General features: G+C 55.5%; 1 protein-coding gene across 5 annotated transcripts in view; it reads left to right on the top strand.

Annotated features, from left to right (window-relative positions):
- CUX2 (cut like homeobox 2) overlaps positions 1-27,298 on the top strand; it is a 241,246-nt gene that overhangs the window by 118,482 nt on the left and 95,466 nt on the right. The gene's annotated exons all lie outside the window — the stretch shown is intronic.

Genomic DNA, 27,298 nt, shown 5'->3' with positions numbered 1-27,298 from the left:
GCCGGCGGTAATGCACTGGCTGGCCTCTCCTGATTGGACAATTGATCGGCCTGATTTGATTTATTGATCAATACCCTCAAATTTGGCGTCTGAGAAGCTGCACTAATCTTTAGCTGTTGTGAACATCTCTACCTGCTGGAGAATGAGCCCCTGATAAGGAATGTATGAAAGGAATCGGGGCTTATCTGAGTCACACACCGGGCCTCGCGCCGCCCGCACCGGCGAGGACCCCGGTGCACTGCGCCCCCTCGCCGGGCAGGCCCGCGCAGATCTATAAATTGATGGAATTCAAAGCCTCCAGCATCGATTACCGTTATAACAAACAGTGGTGCACAGAATGTCTGATTATTTTTAGACAAAGATTCTGTTCTCTCAGCAGCAATTTTGCTGAGGCTGTCACTGTGTCAGACGTCTACTGTTGATTGCAATTAGATGCAATACAAAAAAAAATTAAACTATCTGTATCCTTAGTCTTATTTCCAGTTATTAAATCTCTCTCTTTGTTTGCCATTTCCTCATGATATCTACAGCTGGATGAAATATCTGGTCGACAGGAGAAAGGCTTGTAACTCCGCGGGGGTGCTGGGGCCCACGGTTCGTGGGATCGTCTCCAATCGGGTGCACATGATCTTGGGGGGAGGGGACCGAAGGGGGGGTGTTTGTGGGCGTCTGCTTAGAAGCCTGCCAGTGAAGGCTTGATGCAGAAATGTTTCAGGGCGGGGTGGGGGGTAAAAGCCCATCTCCAGAGCCCCCCGCAATGCCTATTCTCTCAGTCTCCTTGTTTCCTTAGGGCCACCGGGCAGGACCTAGCCAGGGTTGTGCCCCCGTCAACGGGTGGGGGAGGTTATCCAAGCAGCTGAGCTCCAAGGTTGGCACCACTGGAGATAATTAATTCCTCCAAACAGAGACCACCCTCGGGACCCCTTTCGCACGCCATCAGACCTGGAGAGCGGGCTCCAGGTGACTGTGGGTCTAAACAAATTAGCCGTTCCCTTTACGCGGGGCCCAGTGGCCAGCATCCCGGTGGTGGGCACAGCATCCAGTCATGTTGGCGCTCTCCAGTTGATCTCTCGTCTCAGAGCCGTTAGCCCCGGCGTCCTTGATGGTGGGACAGCTGTAAACTCGAGACTGAGCGTGGGGTGGCCGAGACCGGCGATTCGTCATGTGGTGGAGGGGGAAGGGCTCAGGCGATGGGGGCTCCCTGTTCCCGGAAGCCAGCTCGGCTTGGAATCGGCAACCGCCGGCCGACTGTCAACGTTCACAGTGGAGGCTGGAGGAGGAGGAGGAGGCAGCTTCGACTTTGGGGTCCGCCGAGGGGGGTCCTGCGGGCATTGGAAGACTGGCCTTGATCTCCCCAGCAAGAGTGGGCCGGGGATGTGGCCCCAGCCCCGGCCCAGGGGCAGACGTTCGGATGCCCCGGCGAGGACGCTGCGGGAGCTGGCGGAGGTGACTCCAAGCTCCCTGAGGGCAGGCAGGGGTCCGTGTCGTTCAGGAATAATCAGAAGGACACCTGCCATGTGTTCACCACCGGCTGCCCCGGATCCTGCACCGAGCACACCCAGGTGCACCTTCCTCCTCAGGCTGCCAGCGAGCCCGGGGCGTTGGTAATGATGGTACCTGTTGCATAGATGCAGAAACTGAGGCCCGTGGGCATTGAGTGGCTTCCCCGAGGTCACACAGTGAGAAGTGGTGAAGCTGGAGGTCAAGTTCAGGATGTTTTCTGAAGCCTGGGCTCTTAAGCTCAATGAATAAGTCTCAATAAGTATCTCTTGAATGAATGAATGAATGGATGGATGAATGAGTGGTGCATGTGCCTCCGGTGGGGATTCATCTGGGCTCCTGGAGCCAAGGATGGCAGGGCCAGGCCCTCTCTCCAGGGGAGAAAGAAGAATCCAGAACTAGAGAAGTGGCAGTGCCCTCTGTGGGAGGCCTGGGTTTCGGGCCCCGGGTGCTGGGGCGTCTCCTGCTTCGCCCCCGTGGGCGTGGAGCTGGGCCCGGCTCCAGTCCCTCAGTTAGAGGAACCGGATGGAGGTCACCAGGCAGCTCCCGGGCAAGGACATCTCAGGGTTGAGTGATCCGGCAATAGGAAGGAGCAGTGATGGGGTCTCGGGAAGCAGGGTGAGCCTACTGGTCACCTGGCTGGGCGCCGGACAGCCTGGGAGTGGGCGAGCGCAGTGGTTAGGAGCTGCAACCCTGAAGTCGGGTGGATGTTGGTTCAGACCCCGGGGTCATCACATTCTTTGCTCTGTGTGACCTTGGGCAAACAACTGACCCTCTCTGGGCCCCACGTTCCAATCTGCAGATGGGGCTGATAATAGCCCCTCCCTCTCCAAGTGACTGTGAGGATGCAGCGAGGTGACAGGCGTCAGCTGTGCACAGGGCCTGACACCTGCTGTTTGGCAGTGACGATCAGTGGTCGGGGGCATTCAGGGTCACCCAGCACCCCTGCCGGACATTTGTGACCAACAAGCCCATTTGGCTCAAGGAGAAGCCAGGGAAAGAGGTGTGGGTGACTTCTCTGAAGTCCCAGAGCCAGTCACTGGCAGACTCAGCATCCTCTGTGTCACCCGCTGTCACGCGCTTTTGGACACACTCCAGTTGTGTGTGTCCCTCTTTCTTTTCCCTTCACATCCCCGTTGTCCTGACCCTCTGATAAAAGTGCGGCTGGCTGTCTCGGTGCGGCTGTGGGGCGGGGCACTTCCTCATGTGGCTGCTGGGAGTGACAATCAAGCAGTCCCTTTGGAGGGCAAGCTGGCAGCACCTGTCACATTACAAATGTGCCTGCCGGTGACCCGGCCCTTCTTTATCTAAGAACTCATCCTTCAGACGCACCCACCCAGGGGCTCCAAGATGCACGTCTCGATGCACTGATATGGAAAGCCTGGAAATAACCTAAGTGTCCATGAGTTAGGGATTGGAAATAACCCAAGTGTCCATGAATGAGGGACCAGATACATAAAACAAGGTACCGCCACACAGAAGAATACTCTGCAGCTGTAAAAAAGCAGACAGATGCTTTTATGTACTGATCAAAGGAGCCGGCAGGATAAATTCAGTGAAAATGGCGAGTTGCAGAACACGGTATGTAGAGCATGCTGTATCTGAGTGAAACAAGGGGGAGAGAAAGGCTATGCTTGAATGCAAATGGAACGTCTTTGAAAGGACGCAGCGAGGGTGGGCACCTCTGGAGAAGGAAGATCTTTTACGGTTCAATCTTTCTGTGCTGTTGAGATTTTTATCATACGCGTCTACTACTTTAGCAGTGTAAAAATTGTACTATTTAAAAAAACTGGTATAGTGGAAGGACTGGATTCCTGGAATCAGATTTGGGGCCAGTGTTGGCTCCGTTGCTTGCTGGCAGCTGACCTCAGGTGAGCGAGAGCATCCCTCTGCGTCTCAGTATCCTCGTCCGTAACTGGTGACGCCGCGGAGTGGTGACGGGAGCCTGTGGGGTTGGGCATGTGAAGCAGTGACCGGCCGGACCGGCTGTGGCTGTTAGCGGTCGTTGTTAACCAGCCGAGGCCGAGAGGAGGCCCTGTTGGTGGCAGAGCTGGGCCTGGAGTCCTTCGCGGAGCGCCCAGCCCTGGCCTTGGGGTGGGTGCTGGGCCCTGCGGGGACCCCGCCCTCAGTAAAGCCCCCAAACCCATCAGCCTGATGGCCCCGTGACAGATCCTTCTCCAGGGCCCAGCTCCCCATGTCACAGCTCAGCCAGAGAGGAGGGACAGGGCGGGGTGGACGGGCCTGGGGCCTGGCCCGGGGTGCCGTCGCTGCTTCTCTCTCTGGCCCTCCTCCCCCCCTCCTCTTGTCTCTGTGTCCCGCCCGCTCTCTCCCTCTCTCTGAACTTCTCTCGCTTGTCTGTCTTCATTCTTCCTTTGTCTCCCTCTTCCCCTTTCTCTCTCAGTCTCTGTCTTGTCTCCCTTGTCCTCTCTTCTCTCCCTCCCTACGTCAGCTGTCTGAGGGTTGCTGTCCTTGTCACCATGGAGGGCCTCGTCAGGTCACACTTACGGGGACTGACGATGTGCACTGGACCAGGTGCTGGGCATAGAGGTGGGGACGTGACCGACCCGGGCCCCGCCTTCCTGAGGTGGGCATTCCGGTTGGGACCTAGATGCAAAGAGAGTGTCATGAGGGCCCTGACAGGAGGGACAAGGAGCTGTTAGACCACCCTCTGGAGAGGCCTCTGTGAGCCTGAGCAGTGACACTTAAGCTCAGACTGGAAGCACGAATTTGATAGCGATGCAAAGAGTGGGAAAAGGAGCATTCCAGGCAGAGGGAGAGGCCTGTGCAAAGGCCCTGTGGCCAGTTGGGACAGAGTGCACTGAGCATACTCTAGCCGCAGTCACTGCGAGAGAGGAGGGGACCTCTTGCAGTGGGCCTCGAGGCTGTGCAGAGGGAGGTGGGAGGTGGAATTTGGAGCCAGATTCCCTGGATTTGCCTCCAGCCCCGACAGCTCTGTGCCAGCTGGGGATGAGGGGGCCTGGCCACAGCCTGTGACCTGTGGCAGTCACGCCCCCTCTTTAGCTGAGACTGTGCGATGGGTGGAGTCACACCCGCTGGCAGGCGCTCACGGGTGTCGCCTCCTGGCAGCCTTCCTGCTGGCGACCTCGGCCCGGCCGCGTGCTTCCCTGGTGCCCAGGCCCCGCCCACAATGCTGCCTGTCTTCGTGTCTCTTCAAAGGGGAGGAGAGGGTTGTGGCTAAAGGCTCGGGCGCTGGGCCAGGCTACCTGGGTTCAAATCGCAGCACTGCCTCTTGCTTGCTGTGTGCTCTTGGGCAAGTAACTTGACTTCTCTGTGCGTTAGCTTCCTTGTGTGTGAAACAGGGAGAACAATCTCGCCTTACAGAGTTGTGAGGGTTAAACGAGCTAACAAGTGGAAAGCTCTTGGAACAGTGCCTGGCACAGAATGGGCGCTCACTGGGAGTTTAGTGAATGAGTGCGTCCGCTCAGGGCTCCTCCGGGGCTCCCAGGTGGCGATGGCCTAGTTTTGCCCTTTCTTCCTGTGCATGAGCCGGAATGTACCTGTTGAGGGAACTTCCCCTCCTTGCCGTTGGCCACCCCGGGAGCAGTCTGCAAGGCGAACTTGGCTCTCCTTCTGTTCACCAGATTTCAGCGCGGGTCGGGCCCCAGCGCCCTCCATGTGGGCGGCGGCAGGTTTTGTGGGGTCTGGCAGCATTATGAACTCCTGGGTTTGAACCTCTCCGATGGCGTTCAGTCCGTCACAGTGACTTTCCTCCTTGATGCTCCGATCGTCCCGCCTCTCGCCGCGGGGGTCCCTTTGGATCAGCCCCGGGGGTCTGGGCGGTCTCCTCGCTGAGGGAGTCACAGTGCGTTTTCACCGTTTCTGTGAGGCGGGTGGGCAGGACCTGTGTGGGCAACGCAGGCCTGGGCTCGGCGTCCGATTCTGCCCATTTCCAGCCCGACAGCGGGCTCTCCGAGCCTCAGCTTGCGCATCTGTACACTGGGGCCAATAGCAGTAAATGACAAAGTGTATGCAGAGCCTTTGCAGAGGCCGTGCGCACAGTGGGTGCTCAATAAATAAGATGGCCTGTGGGAACACTCGCACAGTGCCTGGCGCGCACGGAGAGCTCAGCAGAGAAACGCTCCTGTCTTCCTTTTTCCCTGGAAGGTTTCCTCGGGGTCACAGATCCTCCCGCCCTCAGAGCCGGGCCAGGGTTTCTCGAAGGACGTATTCCAAGACCCCACGTGTGTCATGCTTTCCATGAACCTGCTGATACCGAGAAGCCAACCAGAGACAGAGAACAGATGATTTGTGGATGTCGTCCTACCCTCTCAGGCCCCTGTTTCCAGGCCTTCTCGGGAGGCCCAGGCCCTTCACTGAACCCCCCTTGGCCACGTCACCCCCATGTCCCACAGCAGAGCTGCCCCCTGGCTCAGTGGGCTGAGGGCCCGGGTCCCACAGAGCCCTGGGCGGGCACAGGGGAGAAGCAGTGGGAGGGAGGGCCAGCTCGACTTGTCCCTCTGCCCAGGAAGGCAGGCGCTGTGTGTGCCGGGAGCCGTCACAGGCCAAAAACACGACAGAGAACAAGACAGACATGGACCCTGCCGTCGCTGTTGAACAGGCAGACGGCAAAAAGCAAGGGGACAGGGGCTGGCCCCGTGGCCGAGTGGTTGGCTTCGCGCACTCAGCTGCAGGTGGCCTAGTGTTTCGTTGGTTCAAATCCTGGGCGTGGACATGGTGCTGCTCGTCGGGCCATGCTGGGGCGGCGTCCCACATGCCACAACTAGAAGGACCCACAACGAAGAATATACAACTACGTACTGGGGGGCTTTGGGGAGAAAAAGGAAAAAATAAAATCTTTAAAAAAAAAAAGCAAGTGGACAGGAGTCCCTGAAGGAAGCCCTCAGGGGCCAGGGGAGAGTAAGGACAGGGTCCCACTTAGTCCTGAGATCAGGGAAGGCCTGAAGGAGCAATTACAGGAAAACCTAGGGTCAGAGAGGTCCAGGTGAGGGGGAGCAGCAGGTGCAAAGGTCCTGAGGTAGCCAAATGCTTGGCTAGTGAAAGTCAGAGTGGCTGGAATGCTGAGCGTGGGAGGCGTGAGGCAGGGGTGGCAGGGCCAGATCACGCCCGGCTCGCTGGCCCTGGGCAGAATCTGGGACGTCAGCCTCCGGAGCAGTGGGAAGTCCCTGCAGACGTGTCGGCCTGGCGGGGATGGGACCTGATTCGTGTCTGTGAAAGCACCTTGGGTGCTGTGGCAGAACTGGTGGTTGGAAGGAGGGGCAGCAGGAAGACAGGGGGCTGGTCACTGCCCCAGTCCCGGTGAGCGCTGGTGATGGGGCTTGTGGCAGTAGAGACGGCAGGGCCTGGGCAGGTTCCAGGTATCAGACAGAAGGGAGAGAGCTGCTGCCCCCTCCCTGACTCCCCCCAGCCCCCCGGGCAGCCAGGCAGAGAGACGCCCGGATCAGAAGGGTGTAGCTCATCCAGCGGCCACACTGAACGCACTGCGGAGCCAGCGCCGAGATGCGGAATCAGAACACCCCAGCCGCCCAGAGGTGGCCCCCGTGCCCCCCGCCCCGTGCCCCAGGGAGACGCGCCCTCTGACTCCTAAACGCACAGCTGCGCGCTGCCTGTTTCCTGCCTTAGACGATGAAATCGGACAGCGTGTGCTCTTCCGAGTCTGGTTCCTGTCGCTCGACCTTACGTTGTGAGATCCGTCAGTGCTCTCGTCTGTTGTGTAGCCCGTCCGTGCTCGGGGCCGCTCTGTAATATTCCGCTGGGCGAATACACTGTAAATTTATCTCTTCTCTACTGTTAATGGGCACCTGGGTTGTTTGCAGTTTGGGGCTATTACAAATAGTGCTTCTAGGAACATTCCAGACCAGGACTTCTCAAACTCTGGTGTGCTCACGAATCACCTAGAGATCTTGTTACAACACAGACCCCAGTGTGGACGGTCTGGGGTGGACCCAGAGTCCTTGCCCATCTCATGGGTTCAAAGGTGAAGTTGATGCTGCTAGCCCCCGGCCGTGCTTTGAACGTGAGGCTCTGTTTTGGTGAGTTGCTTCTCTGGGGTGTGTACCCAGGAGAGGAGCTGCTGGGTCGTAGGGTGGCGAATGGTTATGCCACGTGGTTTTCCCAGATATCAGTCGACACCCCACCAGTGGCGTGTCAGAGTTCCAGTTGCCCCGCACCTGTGCCGACACTTGGTGTTATCTGTCCTTCACTTTAGCCACTCTGGTATTTATGTCACCGTATCTGTTGTGGTTTAAATTTACGTTTTCCTGATGGCTGACGATGTTGAGCGTTGTCTCATGTGCTCATTGCTGTTAGGATCTCCTCTGGGGAGGTGCCGCTTCAAGTCTCTGGCCCATTTCTCTGTTAGGGCGTCTTTTTCTTAACGAAGGTTTAAGAGTTCTTGGACACGGAGCTCTGAGGTGAATTGCACATGCCGTCTCCTGCTCTGAGGCCTCATCTTTGCATGCTTATTTCTTCTCTTCTTTTTAATTCAGCAGTCATCGCTCCAGACTTGCACGGGCTGAGGACAAAGATTCCCATTTCCCGTCATAACCGACTTAGAGGGCGTCACTGGAAGGATGTCCTGGAGCGTCTTGCTCATCTGCCGGTTCACACTGTCCCCTGACGTTCTGCAGGGGCCTCTCCCACATTCCCGGTGGATGTTCCTCCCTGTCCCCGTGACCCAGGCTGCTCAAATGGGCGTCCGCTTAACCCCGTGTCCCTGTGACGTCTTCCCTCCTCAGGTGGCTCTTGACCGCTAGATTGGTTCGTCTTTGCAGATGTCCGTGGACGCCTGGCGCTGCTAGCAGCCCCACGGGGCCCTGGTCTCCTCGTAGGGACGCACCTGCAGGATGGCCGACCGCAGGCCGCGGCCAGGGGAGAGAAGGCGTGAGCTGGGGCTGCCGCGTCCCCGTGCGCCCCCACCTGCCGGCCCCAGATCACCGTGTGTGGGGTCCGTGGTGACCGCGTCCCAGTAGCGCCACCGCCCAGGCCCCTCCCTGCCTGCCACCGCTTCTCCCCGCGCCCGTGGCACCAGGAGCACCGTCCTCGTGTCGCAGGTTCCCCAGGGACCCCCTTCCGCAAGGCCAGCGCCTGGCATGGCAGCCTTGGACGACCAGCGGCACAGGGGCCGTGCCTGCAGCCTCCGTGCTGGCCTCTGTACTGTGCGAGTGCTGACCTGTCTGGGCCTCAGTTTCCCCAGCCGTGCCACACGGATAACGGTGGTGCGTCACCGGTGGGGCTGTTGAGAGGGTTAAGTGACGTGAGGGACATCGAGTGCTAGACTATCTGGCCGCAGTGGCCCTGTGTGCCTGCCTGCCGTTGTTTATTATTGTTATTATTCCTGTTGTTGTTTAGACGTCCAGGTCCTCTTGCCCACACCTCCCCCTGCGTTTCCTGTGCTCCGATCGCCGGCCTGGCTCTTCCTTCTGCCGGCACGTGCTGCCGCTGCTCTCCATTGAGACCCCTCGGCCTCACCCCGGGCCAGCACCCCCTCCTGCGGGCACCCTGACTCCCAGTGCCGGGGGCGCCCTGGGGCTGGTGGGTCTTCGTCTCTGAGGGCAGGGCCCGCCCCTCACGATGCTAATAATGAAGGAGAGCATTTATTGAGCGCTTACTGTGTACCAGGCTCTCTGGCTGGGGCTTCATGAGCACCTCTGTGTCCTCCCAGCGCCCCGGCCGACCTGCGGCAGAGGCCTGCCCAGAAGCCAGTGGGAAAGTGGCCAAGGTGGGGTCGGCACCCAGGCGTGCTTGTCTGCCAGCGCCCCCGCCCCACACCCACCCGCCTCCCGGCCCACGCCCTCTGCATTCATTCTGCAGATACGGACCAGGTACCTCCTGTGCGGGTGCCATGGACAGTGACCCCTGCTCACTGCCCCCCAGGAACCCACGAAGGGGAGACAGTCTGCCTGGTTCCCCGCCGCCCGGATCCCACACCGAGGGACCCGGAAGGATGGGTTAGTCAGCGGTTCTCAGGGTGTGGTCAGTGACCCCCGACCTTTTCAGAGATCTGCAGGGTCGAATCATCTCCGTAATAATACCAAGCCGCCGTTGGCCCTCTTCACTCATATTCTCTCAAGAATACGCAGTGGAATTTTCCAGAACCTGTGATGATGTCATCACTCCGACGGCTAATGCGGGGTGTGCTTGTGTATTCTTGTGCTTTAGAAATGTCTCAGTTTTAATTTTAAATACAGGAAATACCAGTTGTTGTGTATCTGCGTACATGACACTCTTTGAGATCCTCGATCGTTTTTAAGTGTATAAAGGGTCCGGAGACAGAAAAAGCTGGAGAACCGCTGTGTTAAATGAAAACCTGAATGAGTGAGGGAGTCAGTGCCCGGGGAACAAGTGAGGGAACGAGTGAGGGAATGGTGTGCTGAGTCTGGAAGGCTCGTCTTTAAGGGGTGGGGGTGGGGGCGGCATCCTGGTGGCCTTGTGGAGAATGGCTTGGAGGGCAGAGGGAGGATGCAGGAGTCCAGGAGAGATTGGGGGGAATGGGGTTACCAGGCCCCTGATCGTTGCCCCCAAATGCCCTTTGGCCCGTCACGGGCGTCCCTGGCTCAGCCAGCGACTGATATTCCAAGGTGTTTTCTAAAGCAGAACAATTTGGAATAATTAGAACTTTACAAAATGTCTTCAAACACGCTGGTAATGGGCATAGGAAAACACTTGTGCAGCGTAATCAGTTATTAGCAGCTGATCAATTATCCTCATGGATAGCTGGGGTGGGGGGGCGGCAAAGAAGCAATAATAAGCCCCTTGATTAACTAATTTGAATATCTTTGGAGGACAGATTCCGAAATTTCTCTCTCTGTTCTCCCGCTATTGTAACGGCGCACATCTGCTGGGGAAGAGGGAGGGAAATGGAAATGAGTGCTCGGCTGTGAACAGGCTCCTTGTTTGGGATCCTGGGAGGAAGGGACTGGAGGGGTGGGGGGTGCGGCCGGCCGGCCTGGGGACTCATGCTGGCTGGAGGGCAGTGGGCTCTGCCCCCTCCACAGGGTGTCTGGGGGCGGCGGGAAGGGCAGTGAGCAGAGGCAGAGGGCGTCCTGGGGCCAGCTGGGCCTGGGGCAGTCCCAGGACGTAGTGGACAGTGAGGGAAGCCTACGTTCTGGACGCCACTCTCTGCCTTGGGCTCCTCCCGACCTCTCTGGGCACAGGTTTATAAAAGGTGGCGGTGGTGACTCTGAAATGTCAAGTGCCCCCTCATTTCCAGGGGTCTCTGATCCCACAAGATGGCATGGAAATGTCGCACCAATGGCCGCTTAACTTGCAATCACCTCATGCTTAAAGTGAGGCTCTGGAGCCAGCCTCCTGACTAGAATCCAGCCTGCTGCCTCAGCTGTGTGACCTTGGGCAAATGACTTAACCTCTCTGTGCCACCATGTGCTCCTCCGTAAAGAGGAAACAATAATGGCGCCCTCCTCGCGGGGTTGATTTAGCACAGGGCCGGGCACATGGTGAGCACTCTGTCAGCGGACGCCGTCATTGTCGTTATTCTCTCCATCTCGTGTAATTAACAGGCTAGACCGGAGTTTGCAAACTTGCAGGCCAGGGTCCAAATCCCCCAGGAACGCTGTTTTGTTTGGCACAGACCACATTGTTAAAATTTCTTCTGAATTTGCTGCCAACAATTAAAAATCGGGAGATTTTCAAATAGAAAATCTGGATTTGGGCTTTTCTGCACAGTGAGACCCTCCGACCCCACGGGGCCCACAGTCAGCCAGAGCCGCGCCTTCTGCCCCGCTTAGCCCCCTTGTCCCTGCTCCCTCCTTGGTATCACCCGAGTCTGCTGGGGTCGGGTCAGCCTCCCTGCTGACGGAGGTACGGAAAGCGCATTCGATCTGCCGAGCAGGCCCTCAGCGCCTGGGTGGCCGTGTCTGCCCTCTGGGGACCCCTTCCCACGTCCCCCACCTCCTGGAGGCCGTCCTGTTCTCTCCCACCTCCCCTCTGCCCTCTTCTCCCCCCTCTGCAGGAGAGGTTCTGGGCCCACACGCCCGGGGGTCAGAGGCCCACCCTGAGCAGCCGGTCAGGCCGGGGCACACGCCGGCCCGAGCCCGGTCCCTGCGGCCGAGGGGCCACGGTCGTCTCATTCAGACAAGACCTTTTGGATACTTAGTTTGAAGCCGTTCAAAAAAATCTCCTGAAACGGCCTTTAAACCGCTCCCTCCTCCTCCCGCCCGACAACGCTGGTGCCCTCCCCTGCCTGTTCCACTGCTTAGAAATGCCTTCACCAATTTGGGTTATTTTTAGAAGAATGCCTGGCATGTTGGCTGACAACCTGTATTCTAAGTTTCAACCTGATACAGAAAAGACGGAGTTTATAGACCCCTGGGGGGAAAAAAGAAGCACATAAAATAGTGCTTTAGAATAGCCGGCGTCTGATGCTGACCCCATGGGCTCTGGCCAGCAGGGGATCAGGTGACACAAGGGGTAGGCACCAGCCACCAGCTCAAGGTTTCAGGGGCACCGGATGGGATTTGTTCCTCTGAGCGCCCGCCAGCATCGCTGGGGGAACTGGATGCAGCGTCCTGTGGACTGTGAGAGGCAGGACAGACAGACGTGGGTTGGAACTCTGGTTCTGCCATGCTCTGCATCCTTGAGCCGGGGAAGTACCTTCTCTGAGCCCTCAGTTTTGTCACCTGTGATATGGGGATACGAGAAGCCGCTTCAGGAAAAGGTCACAGAGCCTAGAGCCCAGTGGCCTGTCCAGGAACGTTGGTTGGTGTCGTGATGCTCCAGTGGAAGACGAAGAGGGTTCTGAACAGAAAGCTGACCTGAGCTCTCTGGTTGTGAGCGGCAGCTGAGCACAGCTTTCCCTCCCTCCCGACTTCTTTTGCATTTTTTTAAACAGCTTTATTGAGGTACGATTTACATACGGTAAGATTCCCTTCTTATCCATGTACAGGTCAGTGCTTTTCAGTATTCACAGAGTTGTGCAGCCATCACCACAATCCAGTTTTAGAACATTTCCATTGCCCCCAAAAAGATTTTTTGTCCCCATTTACAATTACTTCTTGGTTCCACTCCTAGCCCAAAGACAGCACGAATCTCCTTTCCATGTCTGTAGATTTGCCTTTCTGGTCATTTTGTATAAATGGGCCCATACAATATGTGGTCTTTTGTGTCAGATTCTTGTACCTTCTATTAGGTTTCCAAGGTTCATCCATGTTGTAACAGGTAGGAGAGTATTTTGTCCTTTTTCATTGCTAAATAATATTCCATTGTATAGATGGACCACATTTTGTTTATCCGTTCATCAGTCCATGGACATCTGGGTTGTTTCCACCTTTTGGCTGTTGTGAATAGTGCTGCTGTGAACATGTGTGTACAAGTCTGTGTGTGAACATGTATTTTCAGTTCTCTTGGGTGGAGGAGTGGAATTGTTGGGTCATAAGGCAAATTTATGTTTAACTTTTTAAGAAACTGCCAAGCCGTCTTCCAGAGCGGCTGTACATTCTGCATTCCTACCAGCAGTGTATGGGCGTTCCAGTTTCTCCACATCCTCACCAGCATCTAGTCGTGTCTTCGAGATTCGAGTCCACGCGCTTGGTCTGGAGTTCTGGGAGCCACTGCAGCTCGAAGAGATGCATGGCGGGTGGGGACGGGGGACAAACCCCACGTCGTAGGTGTGCTAAAGCAGCGCTGTCCAATCGAGTCGTCTGTGATAATGTAAATGATGCCTGTCTGAGCTGTTCGAGATGGCAGCCACTAACACATGCAGTTGTGGGGCACTTGTGTGGCTCGTAAGACGGAGGAACCAAATTTGTAATTGTATTTCATTTAAGTTAATTTAGACGTACTAAATTGAAATAGCCACACGAGGCAGGGGGCCAGCACGTTGGCCGGTGCTGTTCTAGAAGTCGAGATCGTGTGTTCGAGGTCGTGGATGCATCTTTCTGAGGATTGATCGGAGCTCAGCCCTTGAACCCGGGGAGCGGGGCTGGGCGTGGGGCTCGGGAATGTCCTGGAACGTCGAGTCTGCATAGAACACAGAGCCCAGGATGGAGAGGGAGGCGCCAGAAGTTGCCCTGGGATTTAGGTCACGGGGTGCTGTGGGGTCAGGAGAGGAGCACCCAGGTTCACATCCCAGCCCCATCACTTACCAAGTCTGTGACCTGAGACAGGTGGCCTGTCCTCTCTGAACCTCAGTTTCCTCATCTGAAAGGTGGAGTAGTAGCATTACCCTCGAAGGCTCAGAGGAGAATGACTACATCCCCTGGCACGGTGTCTGCCACTCAGTCTGCACAGAAGAGCATCAGCTTCTGTCCTTGCTACCTTCATTGTTGTCATTCTGCCCGGTCCCCAGGGCCATATAAATGCCGTGTAAGCCCTGATCTACGTCCTTGTCCTTGAAAGCTGAAGTGCTAGGCTGTCGGCACCACACAGGCAGTGACCAGTCTACTGTGGCCGCTGCTGGATCCCCAGCGCTTGGAACAGCACCTGGAACAGCGTAGGTGCTCAAATCCCACATTTGATGGATGAACAAATGAATGAATGAAGTAATGCCATTGACATTGATGAGCAGGATGTCACCTGCATGGGGGTTCCTTGAAAGAACAGGAGACACGCTCCTTCAGAAAGTGTGGTTTGAACACAACACCAGGTTCACTGCCAGCGGTGGCCGGTTGTGTGTGAGGGCAGACATGGCTTCCCCTCCCTTGAACAAGCTCTTCGTCTCAGCAGGAACGCGGCTGTGGCACGCCGGCTGGTCGGGAATCTTCTGAGGCGGGTGTGCAATGGATGAGCCTCAGCCGGGCCGCATCCGCCTCCCAGCGCCCAGCCGGGTCGGCCTGCGGGAACCCAGCAGCTGAGGTTTACACGGTGAAAAACACGGCCCTGAACTGTGGATGGATTCGCACCGAGTAACCCTCCCAGGGCCGAAAATCCCAGGGAGCGCCAGCCTTCTGGCAGCAGAGCGCCGCCAGGCCTGTTTGTTCCATCTCATTCACCCTGCGTTTTCTCCCATCCCTGCTTTCTTCCACTCTTTGTTCCTTGTTCTCACTCTTTCTGTCCCACCTCTAGGTCCCAAAGTAAGATTATTTTCATTCTTAGGGAATTGTTACTTTTGTTTTATTCGTGTGAAACATTTTGTAGTTATCAGTCTTTTCGTATTCATCATAGTCATTGATGCACAAAGACACTCAGCGAGGTGGACACTCATGAAACAAGCGTCTCTGAAGCTTCGGCTCCGCGCCAGGCACAGGCCTGGGTGCTAGGAGCGCAGAGAACCGCAGACGCCGGCCCGCCTGCCTGGAGCGGGTGATTAGCTGTGCAATAAGTCTGCCTTTGCAAATGCCAATGAATGCTCTGTGAAAAGGGAGCAATGAGGGGGTGGGTCCTCTTTAGAGTTTCGGGGGCATGGGGGCAAGGAGGACCCCATTAAGAATGTGCCAGCATCAGGGGGATGGGAGGGGATTACAGACAAAGGCAACTGCCTGTGCAAATGCCCTGAGGTGAGAGAGAGGCTGGTACGTGGGAGGACTAGGAGCTGCCGGTGTGGCTGAGTGCACGGCGTTGGGGAGAGATGCTCCCCATAAAGCTGCAGCCCTGAGCAGTGGCCAGACCCCTAGGCCCCGGTGAGGAGTCTGGATTCTGATCTAAGACTGCAGCAAATAAATCAGGGAAGAGATTCAAGCCAGGGGGAGACAAGAGCTGATTCACGCTTTGAGCAGCTCGCTCCGGCTGCTGCGTGGAATTGGACTGAGCAGGTAAGAGTGGGAGCCAGGAGCGAAGGGAGGAGGCCCCGGAAATAGTCCCGGCGAGGGATGACGGCAGCTTGGACGAAGGTGGTGGCGGGGCGGCTATTATTTCTGGACCATCGGAGATTTGAGTGAGACGTGACTGGGATTCGTTTAGCAGTGGTATCATCCTCATGCCACGCAGGGGGAAACTGAGGCTCCAACAGATGCCGTCAGAGCCAGCAAGTGCAGCAGGCGCCCTGGCCGCCTGGCTGCGCAGTCCTGCGCCCCACCCTGCTGCTCGCTAGCTCCACGCGCGGTCCGGCCCCCGGCTCTGCGGCTGGAGTGATGCTCACAGACCATCACCCCGGTTCACATATCCGGACATGGAGGCTCAGGCGTCAGGAGCTCCCAGCCTGGAGAAGCAGGGGCGGGCTTCAAACCCGGCCCACCCTCCTGGGGCCAGTGCCGGGAAAATGAGTGTCCTGTGCCCAAGAGAGAAACTAGATGAGGTGCACAGGGGAGAGGAAAAGAGTCCACAGCCCCTGATCTCGGACAGGCCAGTCTGTCCGTGTCGAGCTCTCTGTTAGTCAGTAAATACAGTAAAAACCCACGTCTACACCGCCTGTGTGTGTGTGGAGGGGGGATTCCGTTACACCTCCCAATGCAGAGATGGGAGTCTCCTCAGGGCTGGGAGAGGGGGCCTGCGGAGAAAGGTCTGATGGGGGGTTTTGGAAGAGGCCTTTTGTAGCGTGGGGGAGGGAGGACACCCCCCTGCCGTGAGGGTCCCAGTCCCATCTTTCAACTTTCCCGGTCAGGGCCCCATGCAATGTCGGGTAGTTCAAGTCAGCTGGGTGGGAATTTCACATTAATGTGGATGATAAGTATTTTAATAAAATGTGGGTAGATAAAAACTTTTTAAAAAGTTGTCCCTTCCTCTCCCATTCGTTCTCTCCTTTCTGGAAATGGAGAATTCTCTGTTAGGACCCTACACAGCTCAGCATGAGATAAAACCCGTACCCTGGACAGGAAGCAGCCAACTGGACTGTTTATGGAGGTGTTGGGGGAGGCTGGGGCAGGGGACTCCATCGTGGGGTCGTCTGAGTAGTAGGGGCTCATGGGGACCCTCAGGTGACCCCGCCTGGGTAGCCCCTGTTCAATCCGGACCTCCTTCCTGGAAGTGGCATCACTCAAGTAAATGTCTTCCAACCCTAAAAAGAATAGCCACCGAGATGCACAAATTAAAGCAGGCCTTAGGGGGTGTCCCTGGGGTCGGGACAACCAGCAGAGTTGGGGAGGGGGCATGTAGTTCTCTTCCTCCTTTTTGCCCCATCAAATATTTTTCTTTAAAAATGTTTCTGTCTTTGCGCTTACAAATTAGACTCCCCAGGGCATTTGTTAACACTAATTCATGCCATTTGTTTAGGAAGAAATTGCATCTACAAATTTCTTTGGGTCCTCTCGCAACCCCTAGAGATATCCTCGCCCTTGTTCAACCAATGACACAATGGGACAGCGGGAGGTCTGGCATTTGCCAAGGTCAACAGCAAGTTAGGGGACAAGGCTGTGCTGGCCGAGGGACGACGCCTGGGGTGACTTCCTCATCGCTGTGCCAGCCGCCCCCGATGGAGGGCCTTCTCGCTCCATTTTCCCTTCAGCCTCATCTGGTGATCCCTCCAGTGGCTGAGCGGCATCGATTCTTTCCCAGTGTGTCCCGAAAACCCACACCCCTCTTTCCTGCCTGTTGCCCCCACTCCCCCCTCGCCCATCTGGCTGGTCACAGGGGCGGGTACCTCTGTTCCCCCTGCTTCCGGCGCCAGAAGCAAGTCCACCCGTCAACAGTCTCTCTGGCTCCCCGTCACTTCTTGCCTTGCTCTCAGGGCTTCCCTACCCCAGTCCCCAGCAGTCCCCAGTGTGCATCCAGGTGGGCAGCCACGCCCCGGCACAGCCTGGTTTCCACCCTCCTTGCTGTTGCCCACGGGCCCCCCTCCTCGGAGACCTCTCCCAGATGCCGGCGCCCGCACTCTGTCAGCTTCCCTGATAGCGCCTGCTCGTTTCTGTGGCTGTCACCTCCTCCACTGAGCTGCACGAGGCCCCTCCAACCCCAGCCAGCACACAGCAGGCGCTGCATAAGTGCTTCCTTTCTCACCAGCATGTGTGACGGCCTGTCGCGTCATAGCCCTGAACACCAGAGAATTTTTCCAGAGCATTCTGAGGTTCCCACAGACCTTCTTCCTGCCCCCAGCATCCCCCGCACCTCAAAAAAGGCTGCTCAGAGAAATGAATTCGAGAAAAGATGTTAAAAATGGCACGCGCTTCAGCAGTGGGGCCGGGGCTTGGAGAAGAGAGCTCAGGGCCTGCTCTGCTTCTGACCCACTGTGATCCTGGGTGAGGGACAGCCTCTCTCGGAGACTGTTTTCCCGCCCGCAGAAGGGGTTAAGGCGGGGACGCGGGCCAGGCGTGAGAAGTTCCTGAGATGTGACCAGCGATCCCTGTGGCCCTGAGCAGGTCCCTGGCACATGGTAGGTGCTCAGTAAACACTTGAACGAATGAATGAGGGAATGAATGACTGCTTGGTGGGCTGTCCCTTTTTAACAGAGGAGGGTGAAGTGCAGAGGGCATCCGCTGGCCAGCTCAGCCAGCTGGAGCGGGTGCCTAGGCCCTGAGAGCGGCCCTCGGGGTCCCCGGCCTCCCCTGACACCCGCTGGAGTGGGGGCGACTGTATTTCGCTGGTGCCGGGAGGTTCTGCATCTGGGAACTCAGGAATATGAAGCGGCAATCAAGGGCAGGAGGCAGTGATCGGATGCGGCGAGATAATTAGGTGTTTGATTGGCATCTCCTCTCAAGGACAGCCGCCTCCAGGCCCACGGCGGCAGGAGAGAGCTGGTGTTCCTGCCTCACGCCTGGTGGGGGCGCCTGGACGTAGGGCAAGGCGCTGGGTGGGGGGCAACTGTGGGGAGTGGGGGTTCGGGGCCTGGGGTTGGCCGGCCCGTCTTCATTTGCTCATTTATTCACACATCATTCTTACAACAAGTATGGAGCGCCTGTATGTGCCGAGCCCGGGGATCTGGCAGTGACCCAGACAGACAAGGTCATGCCCTTCTGGAGCTGCCCCTGGAGGGGGCGGGCGGTGGCGACAGGCAGCTGACCCACAGGGAAGGAAGTCCATTTGGAGAAATCAGCAAAGAGAGGGCCGGGGGAGGGGGAGGAGGTGCCTGCTGTCTTAAGATGCTGGGACATGTGACCTAAGAGCCGAGACCCAGAGGAGAGACCCTCGTGCAATTCTGGGGAAAACAGCATCGCAGGCGGAGGGGAGAGCCAGCGCCCAGGCCCTGGGGCAGGAATGTGCTTGGTGTTTCCAGGAGCCCAGGAGGACCCTCGTGGCTGGAAGAGAGGGAGCGAGGAGTAGAAGGAACTGAGGCCAGAGAGGGATCGTCTGGGGCCCTGGTGAGCGCTACGGCCTCACTGAGTCAGTGGGAGCCATGGGAGGGTTCTGAGCAGAGGATAGAGAGGATGTGACCTAGGTTTACCAGGATCCCTGTGGCGGCCCCGTGTGGAAGGACTGTCGGAGAGCGAGGGGGGCAGTGGGGAGCCCTGTGAGGAGGCTGCTGTGGTCACCCACGAGGGAGGGTCAGAAATAATTGGAACGAGCTCACAGGGTTTGCTGGTGAGAGCGATGCCCCCAGCGCAGCCCTGGGCCTCAGCGCTGGCAGCGGCCGTGCCCGAGCACCAGCCTTGGTCCCTGAGCGCCTGCCCTTCTGGCCCCTTCTGCAGCCTGAACCCACTCCGGCCACAAGCCTGTCCTCCTGCCCACCCTGAGAGGAGCACACCGTGACTTCACATGACAGCAGTGACTCCTGGGTGCAGAGAGGCTGGGAGTCGGCCCGAGCTCACAGAGCCGGCGAGCGAGGACGTCCACGCGTCAACCGCTCTGCCTGCCCGGTGTCGGCTGCTGGCCTGCCTCCAGCTGACAGCAAACTGCCGCCTGGAGTTTCTGGAAGCCGGGGCTGCTGGTCGGCCTGGTGGACCGTGGTTCTAATCGTCTGCGCCCCACGTAGCTGAACGCTCCGGGCAGGCAGGACCTGGGTCTGGCTCGTGCTGGACGACGTTGGAGGCACTCACAGCTGAGTGAGTGAGTGGATGGATGGACAGGTGCACAGACAGACTGATCAGGCCTAGCCTCCCTCTGATCTTCAGGCCACACGAGTCCTTGTAGAGGACAGACAGGTCAGGGAAAGGTGGCCCCATGAACCTCTGGAGGAAAGAGCCCAGAAAGGTGTAGGTTCAGGTCCCCAGGATGCCACTTCCCAGCTGTGTGACCTTGGCGGGTGGCTGTGTCTCTCTGCAGGTGCATGTGGGAAATGGCACCTGTGTCATAGGACCAGTCGTCTGCTCCCCAGCAGATGCTCCCACAGAGCCCACGGCAGGCCGAGCACTGTGGGAGAATTAAACGGACTTCCGCGCCGGCTGGTGTGGACCGGGTCTGTCGAGCAGGCCCCCTGTGGGCAGTTCCTGCGCTCCTGTTATCGCTGCCCTGGGACCGCACTGAGCGGTTGTTGGCAGCCTCCCCCACACCCAGGCCACGAGGTTTGGCCGCCTTCCTTCCCCTCCATGGGCTCTTTGACCTGGCATGAGCTGTCTGTCACCTGGCCCAGCTGATGGAGCACAGGAATGCCAGCTGGGCTGGGAACCGATTCTCCTAGGCACCGCCCCTGCCCTGGCCTCGGATAATTGGCCCAATACGTCTTGGTATCTGAGATTTACATACGGGGCAGGCAGTGATGGATGGCTCTGGTACCCCGGCCGCCTCTCAACCGCAGCTCGGTTATTCATCTCGGCGGGCTGCGGAGCCATCCGTCTTGTCTAGTCTCCTTGCTCGTGGCAGGCCAGCATGTGCCCTCCATGCCAGGTCATCCCCTAGCCCCCTCCCAGAGGCAGCCTCTGAGACCATGCCCCACAGCATCCTCGGGAACCTCCTCCTCAGTGTTTGCCTGGGACTCTGGTGGCAAAGCCCTGAATGGCTCCATGGACCCGAGATGTGGAAGGGGGCATTTGGCTCCCCAGAGAGGCCCCCACCCTGCTCCTGCCACAAAGGACTTCTCATGCTTCTGTCTGCCAACAGTCATTCAGTCACAAATGTGTATTGGGTGCCCACTATGCCCCTGGCATTGAGCTAGAACCCGTGGCTGCAGCCGTGAACAAGACAGCTCCGTCCCCACCCTAGGGGATGACGTTCTGTGAAGGGTGTTAACACGGGAGATCCTAGACACTGAGCCCAGCACCTCACCTGCTTCCGGCCTTCTTCTCCAGGGATCCTCACGATAACCTTGTGGCACAAGTTTTTATCCCCATTTTACAGACACAGAAACTGAGGTCGAGTCACTTGTCCAAGGTCATGCTGCTGGGGAGGTGTTGAAGCCAGGACTTGGATGCAGGTCTGTGGCTTCTGAACCATGTCGTTGTTCCCCAGACAGGCTGGCTTCTTTCATGGCTTCTGCCACAGCATTCATTCATTCATTCATGTGACCAACAGACACTTCTAGAGTGCATGCCTACTACGTATCAGGCACTGTTCAGGGCACAGAGGGTATGACAGGAAGAAAGGACCAAAGTCTCTGTCATGCGCTCACAGAGTTTTTAATCGAGTGAATAAAATAAGTAAGTAAAATACCAGTGTGTTTGGTGGTGATGCGTGTTAAGGGGAAGAAAACTAAAGACAGGAATGGGGAGAGCAGTGAGGGGGCTGTCGCAATAATCCTGTCCCTCTGCTCGAGATGCTGAGCTCCTTTATCTGTCAAACTCATCCTTTCCAGACCCAGGTGAAATGTTCGCACCTTCCTCACCCATTTGTCCGGTCACAGAGGTAACCTCGCTCTCTGTGCCCCATTGCACTTGGTTCCTACTTCTCGTATTGCACCTAGGCCCACGGAGAATTGGAACTGACGTGTCTGCCTGTCTCCTGCACTGCAGTATGGGCTCCTCAAGGACAGGGACTGTGTTTTTTGGTCTCTGCATACCAGAGCCTAGCACTGTGCCTGGTACAGAATTGGGGCTCAGCAATTAGTTGGATGGATGATTGGATGGGGATGGATGGATGGAGGCATGGATGGATGAATGAATGATTAGATGGATTGATGGATTGATGACTGACTGAGCGATTGGATAGATGGATGTTGGATGACCAGTTAGAAGAATATGTGAATGGATGATCAGTTGGATGAACAGGTGAATGGATGATCAGTTGGAGGATGGATGGATGCATGTATGGGTGTATGAATGGATGGATGGGTGTATGAATGGATGGATGGGTGTATGAATGGATGGATGGGTGTATGGAGGGATGATGGATGGGTGGGTGCATGGATGGATGGGTGCATGGGTGCATGATGGATGGATGGATGGATGGGAGGGTGCATGCATGGATGGGTGCATGGATGCTTGATGAATGGACGGATGGGTGGGTGCATGGATGGATGATGGATGGATGGATGGATGGGTGCATGGATAGATGGGTGCATGGATGGGTGTATGTGTGGATGATGGATGGGTGGGTGCATGGATGGATGGGTGCATGGATGGATGATGAATGGATGGATGGATGGATGGATGGGTGCATGGACGGATGGATGGGTGCATGGGTGCATGGACGGATGGATGGGTGCATGGACGGATGGATGGGTGCATGGACAGATGGATGGATGGATGGATGCATGGATGGATGGATGGATGGATGGGTGCATGGACAGATGGATGGGTGCATGGATGGATGGATGGATGGATAGATGGGTGCATGGGTGGACAAGTGTCCAGCACCTCTGGTTGCATCTCCCTGCAGTAAAGAGGAAGCACTGCTCCATGTTTGTGTTTGGGGGAGTTGGTGACTATACTGGAACCCATAATCACTGTTCATCCTAGTTCTTCAGGCCTGGCCTGGCACCTCAGCTGTCGCTTCATCCACATATCCTTACAGATGATAATATACATAAAGTGCCTAGTGCACTCCATAAATATTAGCACATATATAATAACAAGCATGTAGAAATGTCAGCCATGAGCTCTTGTTTTCTATAAGGAACTTCTGTGTAATATTTCATTTGAAGAAAAGGTTCTAGGGCTTTAAAAAATAAAAATCTGATGGCCGCTATCAGAAAGGTGTAACAGGGACACAAAGGAGATGCCTAGACTTGGAGAGGAGGGTCCAGGAACCCTTCCTGGAAGAGGAGACATTAAAGCCGGGACAGAAGGATGTCTGATCAGCCACAAAGACAGAATGAGGTCACCTGGGCTGAGGGATGAAGTCTATGGAGCTGTGGAATTGGGAGACCCTGGTGCATTTGGATTCCTGCAAGGAGTTCAGTCTGGCTGGGGAAGAAACAAGGAGAGGGGAAGATGGGAGGGGCCGACAGGGACCCAGCGACGCCTGGATCAGTGTAGGCTGTCCTAGGGCAGTCGAGAGCCAAGGGCAGGTTTTGAGCAGGAGGAGGAGCATATATGTATTTCCCTTCGTGAAATTCCTTCAAAGTGTGGCGACACCTGAGGTCCTCGCTTCCTTCACCCTGAGCCCCCAAAGTCACTGCATCCTTTTTAGGACATCTCTTCTCGAGTTGGTACTGGGGGACATGTCTGAGTGTGGGGGTGTCTGTGGAGCTGAGAAGAGAGTGAGCGTGTGCTGGGGAAACCGACAAGCATGTGCACGACTCAGGTTGTGTCTTATGTGTGTCTCCCCTAAGAGAACACAGCATCTGGCTCAAGCTTTCTACATAGTTGACACTTTGGGATCAGGTGTTAGATTTCTTTCAAAACGAGGTCTTCTCGTGAGATTCGCAGACCCTCCTGCTTGGGGACACAGTGGAACCCAGAATGTTCCACTTGCCTCCCCATAGCTAACCAACAGGCTTCCTTCCCCACCCAAGACCCACCCTCCCCTCCAAGGAAATCCAATGTCTTAACCAGCTCCGTGGCTTGGACAGGTAGCCTAAGCTGTCTGTGCCTCAGTTTCCTCCTCTTTAAAATGGGCGAGTCAGGTCCGATTAGTGTTTGCTGAAGTATGGGGCATACGCCCCCTGGTGGGATGATTGTGAGCAGTAAGCAGCGCTGGCTCTAGAGAGGATGGACTCAGGTCAGGAGGGACGGCCGTCCCTTCTCGGTGCTCTTCATTCCTTCTCTTTCTTTCGAGGAGAAAGTCTCTGGGTGGGGCTGCACTAACTTTAACACCTCAGTGGCGCTTGCTAACCCCCTTTTATAACAAAGACAGACAGCAATGCTTTGTTTCCGTCGTACTTTTATTTTAAAGGCTACCATCTGTTTATGGCATAGGATTCTCTAGTGATAAAAAGAACTTTCCTTTTCAAATGTACTTATTTAGGTTAAAAAAAAAAAAGAGGGAGTCATGTGGCCGGCCTGGTGGTGCAGCGGTTAAGTGCACACGTTCCACTTCGGGGGCCCGGGAGTTCGCTGATTCAGATCCCAGGTGTGGACATGGCACCACTTGGCAAAAGCCATGCTGTGGTAGGCGTCCCACATATAAAGTAGAGGAAGATGGGCATGGATGTTAGCTCAGGGCCAATCTTCCTCAAGAAAAAAAAAAAAGAACTTTGACCTATGCATATCTCAATCAAAAAGAGTGAAATAGGAGTCAATTTGAAGCACATACTAAGAAAATAGTAACTCAGGTGGAATATCAATATGGCAAAATGCGTGCAGAGGGGTATATGTGGTTGAACTTTGGACAGTGGTGGACTGGACAGCCTCAGAAGTTCCTTCTGGCTCGTATGTTCAGAGACTCTGGGTGCGTTGGACGTCTAGGTCCTGAGGTGGCCCAGCACACTGACGGCAGACCATCCCGGAGCCAGGGGCCCTCCCGGGCAGTGGGCCCCTTCCGTGGGCGAGCTGCGGGGCCGTGGATCCCGGCAGAATAGCTCTCCCCCACAACCCGAGTTGCTTCCTGCGGCTCCTGGTCCTGCCTGCCGCTCAGTTCCAGCTTCCTTTCTCTCTGCGCCTTGGCCCAGCCTCAGCTGCATCCATCATCTGCTTCCAGCTCATTAAAATTATTTCTTTTTAGTTGCAAATGGGCTGTTTATGGTGATCATTATTTGAATGGTCTGCGCCGGGCTCCGGGCTGTCTGTCTGCCGCTGATGGCCGGTTAATCAGATGAGTCTCCTCCCAGCCTGGGCCTGGCCCAGAGTCTGGGGCTGCGTTAGTCGTGGCTCCCACGGGCAGAAGGCTGAGGGCCTCTGGGAGTTCTGCTTGATCCTCAAAGGAGAGGCCCCGCTAGGCGTGTATGTGCGCAATGGTTCAGACACTCACTCCTAAAACTTCAGACTAGTGCTGGTGTAGGTTTTGAGAGTTTTTTCCATTCCTTCAAAATAAATATAGTGCTGTGAGCTTTTTTATTTTAAATGTGTTTATTTTAAAAGACTCTTGTCATTTCTGTCATTGGCCCTCTTGCTTTGTTGATGTTCAAATACACTGTCTCGTGTGGTGGGAGAGCGTGGTTTTTAATGTCTTTGCTTGATAGAGTCAAACCTGTCAGTAGTTTGTCACCCGCTTTTTGGGGGGTGGGGGGTGAGATTTGTACTGACTTGTGAAATCCAGAACTCGGAGAATCGCTGATCCAGTGGCGTGTTTTGTGACCTCTCAGGTTATCTAAATATCAGATTAATATCAGCTGACAATTCTTGAACATACAGAACTGTGCTTGGCGCTTTACGCATTGATGGCATTTAAAACAAGCTCCCCGAACTTCCGCCAGCCGGGGGCGGGTGGAGCAGAAGCGGCATGAAGAGCAGGCATTACAGTTTTGCCTTTATAATCCACCACGGAGATAAGCCACACCTGAATTATTAGAACTGACTGTAATTTATCTCTTAGTTCCTGCTCGACTCGCCTTACAGACACATTAATGTGTTTGTTACATGAGATGATGTATGTGAGGAGCTCAGCATGGTGCCTGGTACATGTAAGCACCCAATAAATGGTAGTTATGATATTATTTATGATTATTGTTGTTGTTAGTGTGCTTGCTGTAAAAATGTGGCAAGAATTTGGGGTCAAAAGATAAGCATAGACTTAGGTGAAGTTGAGAAGAACATGGACACCAGTCACATCGTCTGCTCCCCTAGGACGGAACAGGAAAGACACGAAGGGCTGGGCTTTGGTGGGGCCGGGGCTGGGGGGCCTGCTGCTCTTCCCAGCCTGGTCTTGCCTCTGCTCTGTCTTCAGTGTGGACACAGCAGAGTTGCACCCACCAGCAGCCCGGGAGGTCCGGGTGGAGGGAGCTGGTGCCGTCACCTGGCGTAGCAGCCCATGTCCGGTGCAGCACATCAGGCAGCTGGACTTAGCCTGCTCTGAGGGTTGCTTTCAGACCTGGGTTTTGATGTTTCAAATGAAGATTCCGAGTCCAGCCCCCACGGGGCATACTGGTTGCTGTGGTACAGGGAAGGCCAGGACCCCAGAGATGAGAACGCAGCGTCAGATCCATGATAATCCAAAACCGAGTGATGTCAGCCCAAGTCCCAGTTCCGTTTGTCCTGTAGCAATGTAAAAACCACATCTTTGTCTTCAAGATAGATGAGAAAGGCTGTGAGCATGCTGCTGCAGCTGAAGCTGACATGACGCTCTGGCCCTTCTCTCCTGCCAAGTGGGCTTTTGTGCGCCCGGCTGTCCCCCTGGTCTGTTTTGTCTACCCTTGATCAGTCCTGTTGCTGCAAACACAGACCTCTCCCCAGTCACTCAATATTTTGGCCGTGGTCGATTGTGGTTTCTTTATTGGAAATTATGATTATTTTTAAACGAGGATAAACCAAAAGTCTCCCTTTTTGCTCTGTCACCTTGGCAGATCATCAGAAATTGTTTCTTTTTCTCTCTCTCACGACGCCTTCTTCCTCACCTGGCTCGAAATTCCACAGGGCGTTTGGACCAGAGGCCCCTGCACCTTCTAGTAGGTGAACCCAGTGCCGCGGCATGGACTTGGTTTCAGCACCTTGGAGAGCACTGCAGCCGTGTTCCCTCTCCCTCTGTTTTAACCCTACTTCTGTGCCTCGACCTTCTCCAAAGAGGGTAGACATTTCTCCAGGAATAGAAATCCCGCCCCCCCTCAATTTCTCCCAAAGGCTCCGTAGGCAGAGACACTTATCTTGGCCTTGGGGTGAGCTCTCCAGCTTGCGATGGATGCAAGGTTTATGGTGCTATGGTGAAGTGCTGTGGAGCAGATTTACCGACTCTCAGACATGATATAAGACAATTACCATGCATTTCGTCTCTTAGAAGGAAAAGGATTTGCAGCGGGTTAATAGTACTTTTATTTCATTATCTAATGGTAAAAGTGTTTCATTGTGTGTGCAAGATGAATGCGTATTAGCGATGACAAATGGGGTCTTTCAACACGGTGCTGGGCCTCATCGTACATATGTTAGATTAAAGAGTTCACCCTAGAAATACGCTCTTGCATCTGCGTGTGTGTTTTTAATAAATCTGATTGCAGAAATTTATTGCATCACCGGATTTAGGAAATTATGGGGCTTGATTGCTGCAAATATAATCGGGTGATATATACAGAAATGCTCCTCGAGTTATGGTCCAGAAAAAAAGCCCATCTCGGGATGGTGCAAGAAAGCAGCAGACCACATAAACAGAGCATTTCTTGAATTATGCAAATGAAATCCATGACAACTCATGGTGAATTGTGCTCCCCTTGTGAAACTGCCACCGTTAAAGTGAAGAAAGCCACCAGAGGGATGATTGATCGAATATACATGTGCGACCAGCAGACATTGTCTGTAACGGGCGTGAGCTGCAGCATCGCCCTTCCACCCCTCGCTCTCTTTTTTCCTCGATGGTACATCCTGTAAAAACCTGGTCTGATGCCTTCATTGCACATAAGCTGGCAGGGCACCTTCTAATCCATTTCCTCTGAATCCAAGAGCCTTCAATGAAATACTTCTTATATTTGAAGTGAGTCTTAAATGATTTATTGCAGGATATACAAAAGGTCAGCTTACTTCTCATTGGCACCTTCATTTTTCCAAAATCTACTGAAATTAAAAAGCCATCTATATCTTAAAAGGCGTATTTATGAACCCTTAAGTGTGAGTAAGTCATAGTTGGAACAGATCCCACCTCTGATATATGAAAGCTGTCGACA

The sequence above is a fragment of the Equus przewalskii genome, chromosome 7 (genome assembly GCF_037783145.1).
Source record: "Equus przewalskii isolate Varuska chromosome 7, EquPr2, whole genome shotgun sequence".
Taxonomy (NCBI): Eukaryota; Metazoa; Chordata; class Mammalia; order Perissodactyla; family Equidae; genus Equus; species Equus przewalskii.
Note: the sequence above shows the minus strand (reverse complement) of the source record. Positions and strands in the feature narration are given on the sequence as shown.